At 45.4% G+C, this 13885-nt stretch overlaps 1 protein-coding gene across 1 annotated transcript in view; it reads left to right on the forward strand.

The window, feature by feature from the left end:
* Nucleotides 1-7870: 7870 nt before the first annotated feature.
* Nucleotides 7871-13885, forward strand: part of BZW1 (basic leucine zipper and W2 domains 1) — a 31907-nt gene continuing 25892 nt past the window's right edge. Inside the window, exon 1 of the mRNA XM_038749207.1 lies at nucleotides 7871-8018. The gene's annotated coding sequence lies outside the window, so the exon portion shown is untranslated. The remainder of the gene's footprint in view (nucleotides 8019-13885) is intronic.

Raw genomic sequence — 13885 nt, forward strand, 5'->3', positions numbered from 1 at the left:
TGCAGGCCATTGAAAGATACATGAAGCAAGACACTGCGGATAAAATCCCCCGTGTATCCAGTTCAGCACTGGTGGTGTCTTCCTTAATATAATAATGACATTTATTAAGCGCTTACTATGTGCAGAGCACTGTTCTAAGCGCCGGGGAATTTACAAGGTGATCAGGTTGTCCCACGTGGGGCTCCCAGTCTTCATCCCCATTTTACAGATGAGGGAACTGAGGCCCAGAGAAGTTAAGTGACTTGCCCAAAGTCACACAGTTGACAAGTGGTGGAGCCGGGATTTGAACCCATGACCTCTGACTTCAAAGCCCGGGCTTTTTCCACTGAGCCACGCTGCTTCTCTTCCTTAGTAAGTAGAGCTACTAATGCGACTCTTTTAGGCACCGAAATAAGGTATCCTTGTGTTTGTCTCCTGTGAGCCCCCCGAGGGACAGGGACTGCCTTTAATTCCCACAAATGTGTTCGATCCCAGTGCTTGAAACAGTGTTCCGCACAAAGTAAGTGTTCAATAAATAATCTTACCATTACCATGAAACATTTGCTTTTTTCTCCGTCTCCCCCTTTTAGACTGTGAGCCCACTGTTGGGTAGGGACCATCTCTATATATTGCCAACTTGTACTTCCCAAGCGCTTAGTCCAGTGCTCTGCACACAGTAAGCGCTCAATAAATGCAATTGATTGATTGATTGACTGATTGATCCGCCTACTAGACTGTAAACTCCTTCTCGACTGTGAGCCCACTGTCGGGTAGGGACCGTCTCTAGATGTTGCCAACTTGGACTTCCCAAGCGCTTAGTACAGTGCTCTGCACACAGTAAGCGCTCGATAAATACGATTGATTGATTGATTGAGGGTGGGGATCGTGACTACCAACTCTTGTACATATTTGTACATATGTATTTGTACATATTTATTATTGTACATATTTATTCTATTTATTTTACTTGGTTTATATGTCTTGTTTTGTTGTCTGTCTCCCCCTTCTAGACTGTGAGCCTGCTGTTGGAGAGGGACCATCTCTATATGTTGCCAACTTGGACTTCCCAAGCGCTTAGTACAGTGCTTTGCACCTAGTAAGCGCTCAATAAATAGAGAAGCAGCATGGCTCAGTGGAAAGAGCCCGGGCTTTGGAGTCAGAGGTCATGGGTTCTAATCCCAGGTCTGCCACTTATCAGCTGTGTGACTTTGGGCAAGTCACTTCACTTCTCTGGGCCTCAGTGACCTCATCTGTTAAATGGGGATGAAGACTGTAAGCCCCCTGTGGGACAACCTGATCACCTTGTTAACCTCCCCAGCACTTAGAACAGTGCTTTGCACGTAATAAATCGAGTGCTTGAACTCAAGTGCTTTGCACTCAATAAATCTAGAAGCAGCGTGGCTCAGTGAAAAGAGCCCGGGCTTCGGAGTCAGAGGTCATGGGTTCAAATCCCAGTTTTGCCACTTATCAGCTGTGTGACTTTGGGCGAATCACTTCACTTCTCTGCGCCTCAGTTCCCTCATCCGGAAAATGGGGATGAAGACTGTGAGCCCCCCCCCCGTGGGACAACCTGATCACCTTGTAACGTCTCCAGAGCTTAGAACAGTGCTTTGCACATAGTAAGGGCTTAATAAAAGCTATCATTATTATTATAACTGTCATTTATTCATTTATATTAATTTCTTATTCATTTTTATTAATTTCAGTCTCCCCCGCTAGACTGTAAGCTCATTGTGGGCAGGGAATGTATCTCTTATTAGGTTCTATTGCACTCCCCCAAGCGCTTAGTACAGTGCTCTGCACACAGTAAACACTCAATAAATACAATTGGCTGAATGCCTGACTGACTGGCACAGAGAACTGTACAGACCCTTGGGAACAATAATAGTAGTAACAATAGTCATAATAATACTACTAATAATAATTGTGGTAATTGCTAAGCACTCACTATGTGCCAGGCACTGTAATAATAATAATAATGATGATGATGATGGCATTTGTTAAGCGCTTACTATGTGCAAAGCCCTGTTCTAAGCACTGGGGAGGATACAAGGTGATCAGGTTGTCGCACGGGGGGTTCACAGTCTTCATCCCCATTTTGCAGATGAGGGAACTGAGGCCCAGAGAAGTGAAGTGACTTGCCCCAAGTCACACAGCTGACGAGCGGCAGAGCCGGGATTAGAACCCACGACCCTTGACTCCCAAACCCAGGCTCTTTCCACTGAGCCACGCTGCTTCTCTACTCCTCCTCCTCCTCATCAATCGTATTTATTGAGCGCTTACTATGTGCAGGGCACTGTACTAAGCGCTTACTCCGCTGTACTAAGCGCTGGGGTAGATCCACGCTAATCAGATTGGCCACAGTCCCTGCCCACAAGGGACTCACAGTCGAAATCCCCATTTTACAGATGGGGTAACTGAGGTCCAGAGCAGTGAGGTGACTTGCCCAAGGTCTCACAGCAGACAAGTGGCAGAGTGAAGATTAAAACCCAGGTCCTTCTGACTCTCAGGCCTGGCCTGTAGCCGCTAATTCATTCATTTGTTCATTCAGTCGTATTTATTGAGCGCTCACTGTGTGCAGAGCACTGGACTAAGCGCGTGGGAAGTACAAGTTGACAACATACATATATTATTATTATTATTATTATGTCTAATAATAATGTGATCTTCGATGAGTAAGAAGGGTGTGGGTCAGTTTGAAAACAACTATAATTGCACCCAAATCCTGCTGCTTATAGATTAGTACAGTGCCAAGCGCTTAGTCCAGTGCTCTGCACACAGTAAGCGCTCAATAAATAAGATTGATTGGAAAATAATTTTGCCAAAGGACTTTCAAAAATAAAACCTAAGCACCCTCTAATGGTCTTGAGGAAACAATAATAATAACGATAATAATAATAATTATGACATTTATTAAGCGCTTACTATGTGCCAAGCACTGTTCTAAGCGCTGGGGAGGTTACAAGGTGATCAGGTTGTCCCACGGGGGGCTCCCAGTCTTCATCCCCATTTTCCAGATGAGGTCACTGAGGCGCAGAGAAGTGAAGCGACTTAATAATAATAATGATGGCATTTATTAAGTGCTTACTATGTGCCAAGCACTGTTCTAAGCGCTGGGAGGTTGCAAGGTGATCGGGTTGTCCCACGGGGGGCTCCCAGTCTTCATCCCCATTTTCCAGATGAGGTAACTGAGGCGCAGAGAAGTGAAGCGACTTAATAATAATAATGATGGCATTTATTAAGCGCTTACTATGTGCCAAGCACTGTTCTAAGCGCTGGGGAGGTTACAAGGTGATGGGGTTGTCCCACAGGGGGCTCCCAGTCTTCATCCCCATTTTCCAGATGAGGGAACTGAGGCGCAGAGAAGTGACAATAATAATAATGATGGCATTTATTAAGTGCTTACTACGTGCCAAGCACTGTTCTAAGCGCTGGGGAGGTTACAAGGTGATCGGGTTGTCCCACGAGGGGCTCGCAGTCTTCATCCCCATTTTCCAGATGAGGTCACTGAGGCGCAGAGAAGTGAAGCGACTTGCCCAAAGTCACACAGCTGACAAGTGGCGGAGCGGGGATTTGAATGGGGATGAAGACTGTGAGCCCCACGTGGGACAACCTGATCACCTTGTATACTCCCCAGCGCTTAGAACAGTGCTTGGCACATAGTAAGCGCTTAATAAATGCCATCATTATTATTATCATTAAGACTGTGAGCCCCGCGTGGGACAACCTGATTACCTTGTATCTTCCCCAGCGCTTAGAACAGTGCTTGGCACATAGTAAGCGCTTAACAAACTGAGCCCAGACTGAGCCCCCTCCTCCCCCTCCCCATCCCCCCGCACCTTACCTCCTTCCCCTCCCCACAACACCTGTATATATGTATATATGTTTGTACATATTTATTACTCTATTTGTACATATTTATTCTAATTATTTTATTTTGTTAATATATTGTGTTTTGTTCTCTGTCTCCCCCTTCTAGACTGTGAGCCCACTGTTGGGTAGGGACCGTCTCTATATGTTGCCAACTTGTACTTCCCAAGCGCTTAGTACAGTGCTCTGCACACAGTAAGCGCTCAATAAATACGATTGAATGAATGAATGAATGAATAAATGAACAAATACGGTCATTATTATCATTATTATTAAATATAGCAGCGTCCGAGGTGATGAGAATTTGTGTTGGAAGAGACTGAGAGGCCTGCAGCCTTTTCTGATGCCAATAACAGCTGTACCCCTGACTTGGACACATTTATTAATTTCATTTTCAGCAGCGCTAAGCAATGACAAGATCATCAATCATCATCATCAATCGTATTTATTGAGCGCTTACTGTGTGCAGAGCACTGTACTAAGCGCTTGGGAAGTACAAATTGGCAACATATAGAGACAGTCCCTACCCAACAGCGGGCTCACAGACAAGATGGAAATAATTATCTGTGGGAAGTTTCCCCCAGCACTTTGGGCTGGTGGAAGTTCAGGCTAAAGACCCCACGGTTGCAGCGAATGTGGATTAGTGAGTGTCTCGTGCATAGAAATGGATTGGTGCGTACTTCCAAATAATAATAATAATAATAATAATAATGGTACTTATTAAGTGCTCACTGTGTGCCAAACACTCTTTTAAACACTGGGGTAGATACAAGTTAGGTTGGACACAGTCCCTGTCCCACATAGGGCTCACAGTCTTAATCCTTATTTTCAGGCTAGTTTGCACATAGTAAGCGCTTAACAAATGCCGTCATTATTATTATTATTATTATTATTATTATTATTATTATTATTGTTGTTGTTGTTGTTGTTGTTGTTATTTTCCAGATGAGGTAACTGAGGCCCAGAGAAGTGAAACCTGTATATGTTTGTACAGATTTATTACTCTATTTTACTTGTACATATTTGCTATTGCATTTATTTTGTATTGTATTTATTTCTCTGAGGCCCAGAGCAGTGAAACCTGTATATGTTTGTACAGATTTATTACTCTATTTTACTTGTACACATTTACTATTGTATTTATTTTGTTAATGATGTGCATCTAGCTTTAATTCTATTTGTTCCGACGACTTGACTCCTGTCTATATGTTTTGTTTTGTTGTCCCCCTTCTGGACTGTGAGCCCGCTGTTGGGTAGGGACCGTCTCTATATGTTGCCAACTTGTACTTCCCAAGGGCTTAGTCCAGTGCTCTGCACACAGTAAGCGCTCAATAAATACAATTGAATAAATGAATGAATGAAGCTACTTGCCCAAGGTCCCCCCCGCCTTACCTCTTTCCTCCCCCCACAACACCTTTATATACGTATGCATGTTTGTACATATTTATTGCTCTATTTATTTTACTTGTACATATTTATTCTATTTATTTTATTTGTTTTATATGCTTTGTTCTGTCGTCCGTCTCCCCCTTCTAGACTGTGAGCCCGCTGTTGGACAGGGGCTGTCTCTATATGTTGCCAACTTGGACTTCCCAAGTGCTTAGTCCAGTGCTCTGCACACAGTAAGCACTCAATAAATAAATACGATGGAATGAATGAATGAATGAATGCTCTGCACACAGTAAGCGCTCAATAAATACAATTGAATGAATGAATGAATGAATGAATGAATCAATCAATTGAATGTTTTCAATTTCAATCAATTGAATGAATGCTTTGCACATAGTAAGCGCTTAACAAATGCATTTTTTTAAGGACTCATGTCCAGTTGCACTTAACTGCAATATTCTTTTGCCCCCAACTACTAAGTGGATCTAATAATTTTTGTTTTCTTCAGCCATTTTTCTTTCCTTCTACTTTCAGCCAAGACTTGGGCTGTATATATGTATATATTTTTGTACATATTTATTACTCTATTTGTTTATTTATCTTACTTGTACATATCTATTCTATGTATTTTATTTTGTTAGTATGTTTGGTTTTGTTCTCTGTTTCCCCCTTCTAGACTGTGAGCCCACTGTTGGGTAGGGACCGTCTCTAGATGTTGCCAACTTGGACTTCCCAAGCGCTTAGGACAGTGCTCTGCACACAGTAAGCACTCAATACGTTTGATTGATTGATTGACTGATTGGGCTTGCTCCATCAGATGGAGGGACTTGTGGAAGGAGGTGACAATTTTCTGTCTCCCCCTCTAGACGGTAAGCTCCTTGTGGGCAGGGAAGGATTACCAATTCTGTTGTATCATACTCTCCCAAATGCTTAGTTCAATCAATCAATCAATCAATCGTATTTATTGAGCGCTTACTGTGTGCAGAGCACTTTACTAAGCGCTTGGGAAGTCCAAGTTGGCAACACATAGAGACAGGCCCTACCCACCAGTGGGCTCACAGTCTAGAAGGGAGAGACAGAGAACAAAACCAAACATATTAACAAAATAAAATAAATAGAATAGATATGCATGCTCAGTGTTCTGCACACGGTAAGCACTCAATAAATACCATCGATCGATCGATAGCAGTAGAAATAGTGTTTACTGAACACGTATCGATATGATTTTACTTGTCCGCATTTATTCTATTTATTTTATTTTGTTAATATGTTTTGTTTTGTTGTCCGTCTCCCCATTCTAGACTGTGAGCCCGCTGTTGGGGAGGGACCGGCTCTAGATGTTGCCAACTTGGACTTCCCAAGCGCTTAGTACAGTGCTCTGCACACAGTAAGCGCTCAGTAAATACGACTGAACCGTACTTCATGTCGTGAAGCGCTTACTATGTGCAAATCGTACTTACCACCTGTATCTATGTATATATGTTTGTACATATTTATTACTCTATTTATTTTATTTTGTTAGTATGTTTGGTTTTGTTCTCTGTCTCCCCCTTCTAGACTGTGAGCCCGCTGTTGGGTAGGGACTGTCTCTATATGTTGCCAAATTGGACTTCCCAAGCGCTTAGTACAGTGCCCTGCACACAGTAAGCGCTCAATAAATGATTGATTGCTTGAATGAATGAAAGGGAGATCTCGCGAGAAGCGAGGGTAATCCCTGAGGCAGTGCGGGGGGAGGGGGAGAAGGGAGGAGATCTCGCGAGAAGTGGTGGGGGGGTTGATCCCTGAGGCGGGGGGGGAAAGGGAGGAGATCTCGCGAGAAGAAGCCAGAGGGAGGAGGGGGGGGTTGATCCCTGAGGCGGGGGGGCGGGGGTAAAAAGGGAGGAGATCTCGCGAGAAGAGGCCGGAGGGGGGGGGGGGGGGTTGATCCCTGAGGCAGTGGGGTGCTGGGGGTGGGGAAAGGGAGGAGATCTCGCGAGGGGAGGCGGCGGGGGGAAGGGAGATCTCGCGAGAAGAGGCCGGAGGGGAGGGGGGGGGTTGATCCCTGAGGCAGTGACGGGGGGCGGGGGGAAAAAAGGAGGAGAGCTCGCGAGAAGAGGCCGGAGGGAGGCGGGGGGGGTTGATCCCTGAGGCAGTTGGGGGGCGGGGGGGGGAAAAAGGAGGAGATCTGGCGAAGGAGGGGGGGGGGGAAGGGAGGAGATCTCGCGAGAAGAGGCCGAAGGGGAGGCGGGGTTGATCCCTGAGGCGGGGGGGGGGGGGGGGGGAATAAAGGAGGAGATCTCGCGAGGAGAAGGAGGGTTGATCCCTGAGGCAGTTGGGGGGCGGGGGGGGGAAAAGGAGGAGATCTGGCGACGAGAGGCACGAGGGAGGTGGCGAAGGAGGTGGGGAAGGGAGGAGATCTCGCGAGAAGAGGCCGAAGGGGAGGGGGGTTGATCCCTAAGGCGGGGGGGGGGGGGGAATAAAGGAGGAGATCTCGCGAGGAGAAGGAGGGTTGATCCCTGAGGCAGTTGGGGGGCGGGGGGGAGATCTCGCGAGAAGAGGCCGGAGGGAGGCGGGGGAAGGGAAGAGATCTCGCGAGAAGAGGGCGGGGGGGGGGGAAAGTGAGGAGGTCTCGCGAGAAGAGGCGGGGCGGGGGCGGTTCCGTCCTCCCTTCTGTTCGCGTTAGTTCCGGTCGCTGAGGAGCCATCGTCGTCGTGGTGGTGGTGGTCGTCGTGGTAACCGCGGCCCTCATCGACACCGCCGGCTCGGGGATTTCTGGCTGTTGGGGGTCCGCCTTCAATTCGGTGAGGACCCGGGGGGCGACGACCGCGGGGGTGGGGGGAGGGGGGGAGGGGACCGCCATGACGACGGCGACGGCGGCGGCCATGATGGCGGCGCCTCCTTCTCCTCACGAGGCCGACGACCGGCCGGGACGACGAAGAGGAGGAGGAGCAGCAGGAAACGAAGGGGGAGAGACTCCATTTATTTACTTATTTTATTTGAGCATATTTATTCTATTTTGTTAATATGCTTTGTTTCGTCGACCGTCTCCCCCTTCTAGCCTGTGAGCCCGCCGTTGGGGAGGGACCGGCTCTATATAATAATAATAATGGTTGCATTTATTAATCAATCAGTCAATCAGTCGTATTTAGTGAGCGCTTCCTGTGTGCAGAGCACTGTACTGAGCGCTTGGGAAGTACAAGCTGGCAACATATAGACACGGTCCCTACCCCACAGTGGGCTTATAGTCTAGAAGGGGGAAACAGAGAACAAAAATCAATCAATCAATTGTATTTATTGAGCGCTTACTATGTGCAGAGCACTGTACTAAGCGCTTGGGAAGTACAAATTGGCAACACATAGAGACAGTCCCTACCCGACAGTGGGCTCACAGTCTAAAAGGGGGAGACAGAGAACAAAACCAAACATACTAACAAAATAAATAGAATAGATATGTACAAGTAAATTAAATAAATAAATACATAGAGTAAAAAAATATGTACAAACATATCTACATATATTCAGGTGCTGTGGGGAAGGGAGGGAGGTAGGATGGGGGGATGGAGAGGGGGACGAGGGGGAGAGGAAGGAAGGGGCTCAGTGTGGGAAGGCCTCCTGGAGGAGGTGAGCTCTCAGCAGGGCCTTGAAGGGAGGAAGAGAGCCAGCTTGGCTAGCTTGTCCCTACCCAACAGTGGGCTCACAGTCTAAAAGGGGGAGACAGAGAACAAAACCAAACATGCTAATAAAATAAATAGAATAGAGAGGTACAAGTAAAATAAATCAATAAATAGGTTAAGCGCTTACTATGTGCAAAGCACTGTTTTAAGCGCTAGGGGGGATACAACCTGATCACCTTTTTTTATAATGGTATTTGTTAAGCCCTGGGGAGGATACAAGGTGATCAGGTTGTCCCACGTGGGGCTCACAGTCTTCATCCCCATTTTCCAGATGAGGGAACTGAGGCCCAGAGAAGCTAAGAGGCTTGCCCAAGGTCACCCAGCTGACAAGTGGCGGAGCCGGGATTCGAACCCATGACCTTTGACTCCCAAGCCCGCTCTCTTTCCACTGAGCCACGCTGCTTCCCTTTGTAACCTTCCCAGCGCTTAGAACAGCGCTTTGCACGTAGTAAGCGCTTAATAAATGCCATCGTTATTATTATTACAAGGTGATCAGGTTGTCCCACGTGGGACTCACAGTCATCCCTATTTTACAGATGAAGGAGCTGAGGCTCAGAGAAGTTAGGCGACTTGCCCAAGGTCACACAGCAGACAGGTGGCGGAGCCGGGATTCGAACCCACGACCTCGGACTCCAAAGCCCGGGCTCTTTCCGCTGAGCCACGCGGCTTCTCGACTTGTATACGTTGCCAACTTGGGCTTCCCAAGCGCTTAGTACAGTGCTCTGCACACAGTAAGCGCTCAATAAATACGATTGATTGATTGGTTGACCGTCTCTAGATCTTGCCAACTTGGGCTTCCCAAGCGCTTAGTACAGTGTTCTTCACACAGTAAGCGCTCAATAAATACGATTGATTGATTGACCGTCTCTAGTGGTTGCCAACTTGGGCTTCCCAAGCGCTTAGTACAGTGCTCTGCACACAGTAAGCGCTCAATAAATACGAATGAATGAATGACAGAGCTCACCTCCTCCAGGAGGCCTGCCCACACTCAGATCCCCTCCTCCCTTCCCTTCCCCACACCGCTGCTATAGATGCATAAATAGATATATATACACCATATATATGCTGCTCTATTTCTACATATTTATTACTCTATTATTTACTAATCATGTGTCTAATGATTTAATCATATATATGCTGTTCTATTTATTTGTACATGTTTATTACTCTATTATATACTAATCATGTGTCTCTAGTTATACTATTTATTTTGGATCACTCCCCGCCCTCCTCCCTTCCCCTCCCCACGCCACCGCTATAGATCCATAAATATATATAGATATATGTACACCGTATATATGCTGCTCTATCAATCGTATTTATTGAGCGCTTACTGTGTGCAGAACACTGTACTAAGCGCTTGGGAAGAACAAGTTGGCAACATATAGAGACGGTCCCTACCCAGCAGTGGGCTCACAGTCTAGAAGGGGGAGACAGAACAAAACCAAACATATTAACAAAATAAAATAAATAGAGTAATAAATATTTGCAAGCATATATACATTTATACAGGATTGTATACAGGATGCTCTATTTTTTGGTACAAATTTATTACTCTATTATTTACTTTACTAATCGTGTCTAGTGATATAATCATATATATGCTGCTCTATTTATTTGTACATATTTATTACTCTATTATATACTAATTATGTGTCTCTAGCTATACTATTTATTTTGGATCACCCCCTGCCCTCCTCCCTTCCCCTCCCCACACCACCGCTATAGATGCCTAAATATATATATAGATATATGTACACCGTATATATGCTGCTGTATTTATTTGTACATATTTATTACTCTTTTATTTACTAAGCATGTGTCTATAGCTATACTATTTATTTTGGATCACCCCCTGCCGTCCTCCCTTTCCCTCCCCACCCTCACTGCTATATATACATGGATATATAGATATAGGTATATGTGCACCATATATATGCTGCTCTATTTGTACATATTTATTACTCTGTTATTTACTAATCATGTGTCTATAGCTATACTATTTATTTTGGATTGCCCCCCATCCTCCTCCCTTTTCCTCCCCACACCACTGCTATAGCTACATAGATATAGATAGTTATACACCATGTATATGCTGCTCTATTTATTTGTACATATTTAGTGCGCTATTATTTACTAATCATGTGTCTCTAGCTATACTATTTATTTTTGATCACCCCCTGCCCCCCCTTCCACTCCCCACACCACTGCTATAGATACAGATATGGACAGAGATAGATAGATACACCATATATATGCTGCTCTATTTGTACATATTTATTACTCTATTATTTACTAATCATGTGTCTATAGCTATACTATTTATTTTGGATCACCCCCACCCCCCTCCGTTCCCCTCTCCACACCACTGCTATAGATACATATATATAGACAGATATATACACCATGTATATGCTGCTCTACTTATTTGTACATATTTATTACTGTATTTATTTTACTAATCATGTGTCTATAGCTATACTATTTATTTTGGATCACCCCCTGCCCTCCTCCCTTCCCCTCCCCACAACGCTGGTGTACATATCTATGTATAGATATACACACACACACACACATATGTGCTGCTCTATTTGTACGTATTTATTCTACTAATGTTGTGTCTACAGCTATCATTCTATTTCTATTTTAGATCGCTCCCCTCCCCCCAGCACTGCTGTCTGTACACACTTATTACTCCGTTTATTTTATTTGTATGTATTTTCTACTGTATTTTATTTATCGTGTGTTTATAGCTAGAATTCTATTTATTTTGCATCTCCCCTCCCTTTGCCCTCCCCCCAGCACTGCTGTCTATTTATACACTTATTACTCCGTTTATTTTATGTGTCCGTATTTACTACTCTATTTATCTTGTGTCTATAGCTATAAGTGTATGTATTTTAGGTCACCCCAACCTCCTCCCTCTGCCCTTCCCCTCCCCACAGCACTGCTGTCTGTTTATACACATTTATTACTGTATTTTATTTGTACATATTTGCTACTCTATTTTATTAATCATGTGTCTATAGCTATAATTCTGTTTATTTTTGATCGCCTCCACCCCTTCCCTCTGCCCTCCCCCTTCCCCTCCCCACAGCACTTCTGTCTGTTTATACACATTTATTACTCTATTTTATTTGTACGTATTTACTACTCTATTTTATTTATCAAGTGTCTATAGCTATAATTCTATTTTTGATCGCCCCCACCCCCTCCCTGTACCCTTCCCCTTCCCACAGCACTGCTGTCTATTTATACACATTTATTACTCTGTATTATCTGCAAATATTTACTATATTTTATTAATCACGTGTCTATATAATTCTACTTTTGTTCACCTCCACCCCCTCCTCTCTTCCCCTCCCTACAAAAATGTTGTATATTGTTTACACATTTATTACTCTATTTTGTTAATGACGTGTCTATAGCTATAATTCCATTTATTTATATTGATGGTATCGACGCCTGTCTCCTTGTTTTGTTTTGTTGTCCGCCCTCCCCCTTCTAGACTGTGAGCCCGTTACTGGGTAGGGACCGTCTCTAGATGTTGCCGACTGTGCTTTCCAAGCGCTTAGTATAGTGCTCTGCACACAGTAAGCGCTCAATAAAGCCGAATGAATGAATGAGTGAGAGTGAATGTATTGTACTTTCCAAGCGCTCAGTCCAGCGCTCTGCACATAGTAAGATCTCAATCAATACGGTGGAATGATTGAATGATTGAGAGTGGATGTATTGTCCTCTCCCGAGCGCTCAGTCCAGTGCTCTGCACACAGTCAGTGCTCAATCACTACGATGGAATGAATGAATTGTCCTCTCCCAAGCGCACAGTCCAGCGCTCAGCACACAGTCAGCACACAGTCAGACGATGGAACAAATAGGCTGGAGTGAGTGAGTGAATCGTCCTTTCCGAGCGGTTAGCGCAGCGCTGTGCACACAGTGAGCGCCCAGTGAGGACGGCGGGATGAATGGCCGAGTGGATGGGGCCTGGCCTGGCTAACAATGCCCGGCAGCCCCCCCGGAGGCGGCGGCCTCTGTTGGGTGTCCGCCTGCTGTGTGTGGCGGGGCAGGAGGAGGAGGAAGAAGAAAGGCCCAAGCCCCCCAGGTCCGTACGCCCCGGGGGGGAAACACAATCCTAACAGGAATTATTAATCATAGTAATAGTAATGATGGCGTTGGCGACATTTGAAAAGCGCTTACTATGTGCCCAGCACTGTTGTAAGCGCTGGGGAGGTTACAGGGTGATCAGGTTGTCCCACGTGGGGCTCACGGTTTTCATCCCCCTTTTACAGATGGTAGTAATAATAATGGTGGGATCTGTGAAGCGCTTACAAGGTGCCGAGCACTGTTGTAAGTGCCGGGGGTGATACAAGGTGATCAGGTTGTCCCCCGTGGGGCTCACAGTCTCCATTCCCATTTTACTGATAATAATTAATAATGAAGGTATTTAAGCACTTGCTATATGGGAAAGCCTGTTGTAAGTGCTGGGGGAGATACAGGGTTATGAAGTTGTCCCACGGGGGGCTCAGTCTCCATCCCCATTTTACAGATGATGATAATAATGATGATGATGGCATTTGTTAAGCGCTTGCTATGTGCCGAGCACTGTTGTAAACGCAGGGGTCGGGGGGGTGCAGGGGGACAAGGTTATCAGGTTGTCCCATGCAGGGCTCACAGTCTCCATCCCCATTTTACTGATAATAATTAATAATGATGGCATTTAAGGGCTTGCTATGTGGGAAAGGCCGTTGTAAGCGCCGGAGGCGATACAGGGTTTTGAGGTTGTCCCATGTGGGGCTCACAGTCTCCATCCCCATTTTACTGATAACAATTAATAATGATGGCATTTAAGGGCTTGCTATGTGGGAAAGGCCGTTGTAAGCGCCGGAGGCGATACAGGGTTTTGAGGTTGTCCCATGTGGGGCTCACAGTCTCCATCCCCATTTTACTGATAATAATTAATAATGATGGCATTTAAGGGCTTGCTATGTGGGAAA

Source organism: Tachyglossus aculeatus, chromosome 7 (assembly GCF_015852505.1).
Source record: "Tachyglossus aculeatus isolate mTacAcu1 chromosome 7, mTacAcu1.pri, whole genome shotgun sequence".
NCBI classification, from domain to species: domain Eukaryota; kingdom Metazoa; phylum Chordata; class Mammalia; order Monotremata; family Tachyglossidae; genus Tachyglossus; species Tachyglossus aculeatus.